Source organism: Myotis lucifugus, unplaced genomic scaffold, assembly GCF_000147115.1.
Source record: "Myotis lucifugus unplaced genomic scaffold, Myoluc2.0 scaffold_4167, whole genome shotgun sequence".
NCBI classification, from domain to species: Eukaryota; Metazoa; Chordata; class Mammalia; order Chiroptera; family Vespertilionidae; genus Myotis; species Myotis lucifugus.
In genome coordinates, this window is record NW_005875215.1 from 5199 (window position 1) to 12819 (window position 7621).

Below are 7621 nucleotides of genomic sequence, written 5' to 3' on the forward strand. Positions count from 1 at the left end.
TGTTGCCAAGCTCTGGACTTCACAGATTTTGGAATGTAAATACCCAGGAAGAGAGTTCTCCAGTCTTTCTGGCACCTTAGGGCTTAACCTAGGGACCTAGTCCAAATGGCCACAGATCTAATTTTCATGTGTGAAGAGGAAAAGCAAACACTCCCTAGCTTTCTGGCTAGGGCTTTTTACAGACGCACTGAGAAACCAGGAGAATATTATTTCCCTACAAGAGAGAGAGAAAGTTTAGTTTTATGCAAGATGAACAGTAAACTCAGTATTTGTAACTGATATTTTAAGGCAGTCATAATCATTAGTATTTTTCATTAATATTTTATTATCATTTCTTACACTTCTCTTTCAGTCCTGTGGTAAAATTATGCTTACCTGCCTGTGGAAGTTAGGCAGGATCATGTGACTATGTCAGCCAATGGTTTCAAGTGGAAGAATTATGTGTCATTTGCAGGTGGAAGGCTTGGAAAACCAGAGCACTATGATGTCTTCCCTAAATGGCAGCCATTCTGACACCTGCCATACCTGTGTGAGGACCATGTGGTATACAGCCCAAAGGTCATCCTTGAAGCACAGACAGAATAAGCAGAAAACTAAACTTTTTTTTTTTCAAAAAATGTTACAGGTCTCACTGTCACCACTGTAATAAGATTACTGTGATGGACGCATAACCTGTGTCTCAATGTAGCCACATTAACAAATTTCTGGACACGAAAACTAAACTCTTGATATTTGAAGTCATTGAGATACCATATATAATCTCCACACACACATATAAAATAACTGAAAAACTGCTATTGATCTAAACTTCTAGGAAAACTGCTATTGATCTAAACTTCTATAAGCTGATGTGTGCTTTGCGCTATTTTCTCCTTTGCACTATTTTCTCCTCTGGGATACATCACCGCCCCACCCCCACCCACCCCCCACCCCAAGTAGCAAAAATGCTCAAGAATTTAGTATTTCACAGACTGCGCCTCTGGTGTCAACAACAACCCATAGAGTCTGAGCCATTTCCCATCAAAATACAATAGATATTAAAGTTAACACGATTCGAAATTCTGTGAGATCCCCGTGTGCACCGATTTCCAGTCATAGGTATAAAGGTACAGAGGAAAAGCTAACTTCTCTGTAAAAAATAAAAGCTTGGTTTAAGGAAATCAACCTTAGTCCATGTACATGTGAAATTTGTTAACAAGTATAGCTTTGGTTTACTTAGATACAACAGGAGTTGATTTCAACATACCAGAGAGTGAATCGGAAGAGCCCGCAGGACACGGCTGACGGTGGAACGAGGCAGGGGTTCGGGGTGCAGAACAGGCGCGTTTGAAAATCTGGGTGTAACTCTGGCTTCCTACAAGCCCGGTCCCCTCTGGGTACCCCCGAGACCTGGGTCCCAGGAGCCCCTGGGGTCCCTTACATAAGAATCCATGTAAGTCTGCTCTCTGCAGGCGCAGATTCCCAACCTCCAAAGAAAAGAGGATTTTCCCTCCGAGGTTGCTGGAATCTGCGGATGTGAAACCCGGCCTAGGGGAAGCCAATTTATTATGGGGAAAAAACCTGTGTTCCTCAAGGGTCAACTGTATTTCCTTGGTTTTTCAATATTCCACAGTCATGGTAATTTCCAAAGAATGGTCTTAAATATCTCAGAAAAAAAAGTTTTCCAAATTTTTTTCAGTCAAGATTCTCTTTATTCCCAAAGTGAAGCCTTTTTCATTGAGTTTCCATCGGTGAGGCTTATTTACTTTCTTGTGATGTTGTACAGGTAATTAATAATAAGAAACCTTTTAACTGTCTACCATATACCTACATATCAGACTGAGGAGCTAAGTCCAAAAGCTCCCATGGCAATTCACGCAATGTTCTGTATTAAAAAATTATATTCATGATACACTCTAACTGGAAGCCAGGAAATAAATGCAGTGATAAACGTAACTTCTCATTTTATAATCTCAGATTTAAAACTGGTGTTTTTAATTTAAAGAAACAGTTGTGCTTCAGAGAACAACAGATAATAGTTAATTTTATATCTGAATTATAGTGTGGAGAAACAGATAAATGACTACCTTTAAAATTATTACTTATTAAAGGGCTTAAGATTAAATGTGCCCACAAAGTAGGCAATTAATTATATGATTGAACACACACACACACAAAAACAAAGGCCCAGCTATTGAATTTGAGCCTGAAGGGTTTGGGAGGTCTCCATATATATCATGTCACTGTCTACCTTTGCTGTGCCTTTTTTGTTCTTGTTTTAAATGAGAGAAACCAGAAACTCCTTCTGATCAATCGCATCAGCTAAGTAAGCAAGTTTTGTTACTTTTACCTCCATCCATGAAAAAAAAAAACCACTCTTATTTGAGATCTTGTTTAAGCCCTGATTAATCTTTCCAAAATCATTGTTTTTCTAAAATTATTTATTTTCTGAATATATCTGCAGAGCCTAAAAGAATATCTTCATTAAAGATTAATAAGACACAAAAAGAACAAAATGTTCCTACCTAGGACAACTTTTAATAAAGAATTAAAAGTTTTTTAAAGAGACTGGTAGAACAAATCAATAGTTTTTGTTTTGTTTCTTGTTTTGTGTTTAATTTGGCTTTCCTTATTAACTCACACGTAAATCAAAATTAAAAAGAGGGGGGGGAAAGTTTTTTAAGCTGGTCAAAGACATATCTATTATCAGAGATGCAAACTTGGAAAATTTTTTTTTTAATTTTTTTTTTAAATATATTTTATTGATTTTTCACAGAGAGGAAGGGAGAGAGATAGAGAGTTAGAAACATCCATCAGCCGCCTCCTGCACACACCCTACTGGGGATGTGCCTGCAACAAAGGTACATGCCCTTGACCGGAATCGAACCTGGGACCCTTGAGTCTGCAGGCCGACGCTCTATCCACTGAGCCAAACCGGTTTCGGCCAAACTTGGAAATTTTAACTTTCATTTTCAGTATACAATTTATTACAATTTTTAAAACATTTCTTTTAATGAAAGTCAAAACCTATTTATCTTCCCAGGTATATTTAGAGGTAAATTAAAATTTAAGAATATTCACATATGTAATACCTTAATCAATAAAAAAATAATAAATAAAAAATTTAAGAATATTAACATATTAAACTTTTTCAATGTTTACTTCCACTTTTAATCACTAAATAAACCATGTACTGGCTTAACTAAATAAATAAGTGATATTACTGAATTCTCTTGATTTTGTCTAGATAAGTGCTGTGATCTCTTTGTGTTTTAATTCTTCTCTACTCAGATCTAATTGGACCAACTCTCAGAGAACATATAAAACACTGTTGATAAAAAAGGTGCTATGAGTTGATGATTAAAAAATAATGTATCAGCCAGGCTGGTGTGGCTCAGTGGTTGAGCACTGATCTATGAACCAAGAGGTTACTGGTTCAATTCCTGGTCAGGACACATGCCCTGGTTTCTGGGCTTGATCCCCAGAGTGTGTGTGTGTGTGGGGGGGGGGGCGAGGGGGTGCAGGAGGCAGCCTATCGATGATGTTTCTCTCTCACCAATGTTTCTATCTTTCTATTCCACTCCCTTCCTCTCTCTCTCTAAATATAATTTTAAAATTAAAAATATAATAATGTATCAAATCACATAAATATGCTTTTGTACATTAAAGAAATTCAATTTGGAAGTAACAAGACACTCCGTTAATATAAACCTCATCTTTAACTTTAAAATAATCTAGCTCAGATCACATGTGTAGGAGAGTGAATTTGGTGTTGGCTGTCTAAATATTATAGATCTTGTACTGAGAATGCAACTGGAGAAAAAAGACTGACAGATACCACCATTTTGCTGTTTTAGAAAAGGAGATAAAATCCTCCATTTTTAGCATGAGGCTGAGACTTACAGGAGGAATTGGCTGCCACAGCAGAAAACTTTTGTTATACGTATAGTTGCCAAAATCTAAAAAGACAACTGTTTAGATTCTAAATCATTCCCAACAATTAGCATGCAATTGGCTAAATATGTAATTTGGAATCATTTAACCTCTTGGGACCCATGTTACATCATCAGAGATTAAATTTTAAAAATTATAATACTTTAACTCTGTAAGTAGTTGTTTGGGCCAAACGATCTATTTCTTTTTTTTCTTTACATTTAATCTTTGACTTTATAATGCACAAAGAAGCAAAGGAGTTCATGCTGTTATTTTTCCCCCTTAATAACTAAGTTGTCTTTTTTTCTTTTTAATCTCAGAAAAATGAGTAAGAGCAGACCTAAAGTTGAATCCCAACTTTCCCAACTCCCGGTTCCCACACCATCTCTTGGGAAAGAGTTCCCTCCCTCATTGTGAGTGTTCAGTGAATCAGCTCCACCAAGGGCCTTGGGATTCAAGAGGAAGTTTTGTAATGATGCTCTGAAGTTTTGGCTCTGAGGAAGAACGCAGGAATTTTAAGAGTTTTGACATATTATGTATCATTTTTGTCTCTGTTCTACCATAGGTTAAAGAAAAACTATTCAGAAAAAAATTTTCCCCAAGTACCCTAGTAACTAAAGCAGCATAGAGACCTCTACTAAGGGACTTGAAAGGAATACCCATCCCCCAGCCTCATCCCAGAGCTAACCTCAGGATACCTGCATTCAAGAGGGGGAGAACTTTAAGGTAACCCAACACTTTTGCATTCCAGGCAGCTGAGACCTGGATGGGACCCCATTTCCTCACAACATTGCAAAACTGTACCTCTCAGCCTTCTGAGGGATCTTGGATATTTTAAGTTATTTCTATTGACATCACATAGCACAGAATAGAAGGTCTATAATAAGAAAATAGAATAATTCTGTCCTCTCTTCACCTCCTTTCCTCACTACTTCCCAAACCAGCAGCAGAAGAGTTTTGGTGATATTTCAGAAAAGGAATGTGACAAGGCCTGTTTCATTTTAAAACAATAGCTGTGGATGCTATTTCCTTTGACTAAGCATCATGATGCTATCTTGCATTCCTTCCAAAGAAGAGAGGGCTCATATGGTTTGTTTGCTTTTTTTAATCTACTAAGTTACATCTCCGAAAAGAACTTATTGAAATAATGGATGTGAAAATATCTGGAATAGTGCCTGGCATTTAGAAGCCAGTTAATAGATGTGCATTTATATAGGATAACTGACACAAATAAATGTATTGGTAGAAACAAAAAGTCCATACTTAATAGATTTTATATGCTTTAAACTATTGCACTACCTACACCTGGATATCCATCAGAATCACCTAGAGACTTAAAAAAACAGTATCATGTTTTGCTTAAAGCAAATGACTTCTGCCCTCATCTTCAGGCAAAGTCAACTCTGCTATCCACAAAGCTGGGAGAACCAGCTGTTGAGAGTCAAGGTTTCACAATATCATAGGAATTTCACATCAACAAGAGAATATGAAAAGATGGCTGCTATCTAAAAGCATATATGACTTACATTTTAAATTCTTCCCTAAAAGTTGTCTTTAAATCTTATAGAATTAAGATATTTTTAAATAATTGCTTGCTTATTACTCATCTTTTTCACCTTACATATAATTACAATAAAATAAATGTGTTACTATTTCCAATAATTTGTTCAGGAATAAAATGTGAAATTTATGTAAAGACCTTATAAGAAACCAAGATTATCATAAGCATGAATGCCTAAGCAAGTCAATCATATATCTGTCAAATCTAATCTCTGAGGGTAGTAAAGTGACAGGTTAAAGCGTAATGCAATGAGGGAATTACATTTCATAAATAATTGACTGATGATCAACCTTAAGAATTTTACCAAAATAAATAAATCTATCGATGGGGGACAAAGAACATAGAATAAAATATTTGGTATACTGTGCTCCTCTTTCTCCGCATAGCACTGATGACAATGTCTCCCCAGGCTACTTCAGAGCCTACCAGAGGTCAGAGAGTGCTCCCTGTGCTGACTGGTGTTAAGGGCAGTAAGCAGTTAACTCTGTGGTGTGATTCATGGATGCCAGGCAAGCTGGGATGCCTTTCCAAACCCTCCACGTGTGCGGACTGATGTCTGACATCCCAAATGCTTTATCCCTCCGATCAGAGGTTCTAAGCAAGAGTGTCATTCAGCCTTTTAAAATACTCTATTAAAAAGTACAGATGTCCAGGCCCCACCTGGAATTGCTGAATCAGAATATTTGGAGATCGGATAAAGTATGTGCGAAAACTTTGGTCTCTACTAAATACTAGGCCCTCGCCCCATCCCCTTCACACTCTTAGCAGAGTTCTCAGCTAAAGTCATTTTCAAGCATTTGTATTTTAGTATGAATTATCTGAAAGCAGGTCTGAGGAGGTAAAGAAGAGTCCATCAGTATAACTGTGGAAAGACCGAAGTACAATTTCAGGAAAGGGTGGATTTCATCTCCTGTCTAGATCTAGCAGAAACCTATGAGAAAATAAAATATTATAGGACTTAACAAGTGAGCTAGCCCTCAGATTATTTTATTTTTACAACATAACTATAAAACAGTAAATTTCTGTAATAGTTTGAAAGACTTAAAAATGTACAAATTAGAGGAAAAATAAAAGTCAAACAGAAAAATTACAAAAAGGTCCCTTACCCACAAACAAATATCAATAGAGAAAGATAATATTTTATAGTACTTAACAGTATTTACAAAGCAATATAATATCTTACAGTATTTACAAACCACCTTTTACATATACCATGTCATTTAAGCATCAGAACAATCCTATTGTTCCGTAGAATTAGGTGTAAGCCGTGATTACTATTATTTTACAGATGAGGGAACTCCAAGAGCTTAGGTGGCTTTGTCAGATACCATCACCAGGATGCAAGTCTACACTTGAATCTATTTGCCTAATGCTAAATGGTCCACTTACTAAATCACAGCACTCCCTGGAAAATAAATAGTATTTGATTGATTAAGGCCCCATTCCTGTCTTTGCAACCTAACAATGAAAATATATGAGCAATGTCTTTCTCACAGGAAAAACATTCCTCTTAGGCCTCTCCTCAAACCCTTGAGGATCTCTTGCTAATTGCGTCTTTGGTGTGCTCCAAACCTCATGGCATGGAGAACTTTGCTTGCTCTTCTGAAATTCATTGGCATTGCAGGAAGCTGGGGATTGTGTCAGGCCCTCTCTATTGTTCCCATGTCATTCTTGCTTAGGGAAGATCTCTTAGACTAACATCACCTAGTGTTCCAAACTAAACTGAGGCACCAGTGGCCTCCAATCTTGGATTTTCAGATTTATCTTGGGAGTTCCATTATATGCAATCCATATATGGCCAAGATGAGATCAAGGTCAACATTTAATGTTTCGACTTTGTTTTTTTTCTGCTCAAGCTTCTCTCTCTCTTTTATTTGTATCAGTCTAGCAAAATATCTATTGACTGTGTTGATCTTTACAGAGAACTAACACTTAGTTTTATTGATTTTTCTCTAATGTTATCTTATTTCTCTTTTGTTGATTTTGCCCTGGTTTTATTATTTTCATCTTCCTCTTCTTGGCATTGGCTTTGCTGCTCTTGTTTTCCTAGCTTCTTAATGTGGAAGCTGAGATTATTGATTTTAGGTCTTTCTTTCTTTCTAAGTGCTTAAAGTTATAAATTTTCCTCTAACCGCAGACTTCTTTCTG

At 36.6% G+C, this 7621-nt stretch overlaps 1 non-coding gene across 1 annotated transcript; it reads right to left on the bottom strand.

Annotated features, from left to right (window-relative positions):
• Positions 1 to 614: 614 nt before the first annotated feature.
• LOC111824687 lies at positions 615 to 749 on the bottom strand. The gene has a single exon (XR_002827777.1). It is a non-coding gene; the product is annotated as a small nucleolar RNA SNORA1 (small nucleolar RNA).
• Between the last annotated feature and the right edge of the window lie 6872 nt (positions 750 to 7621).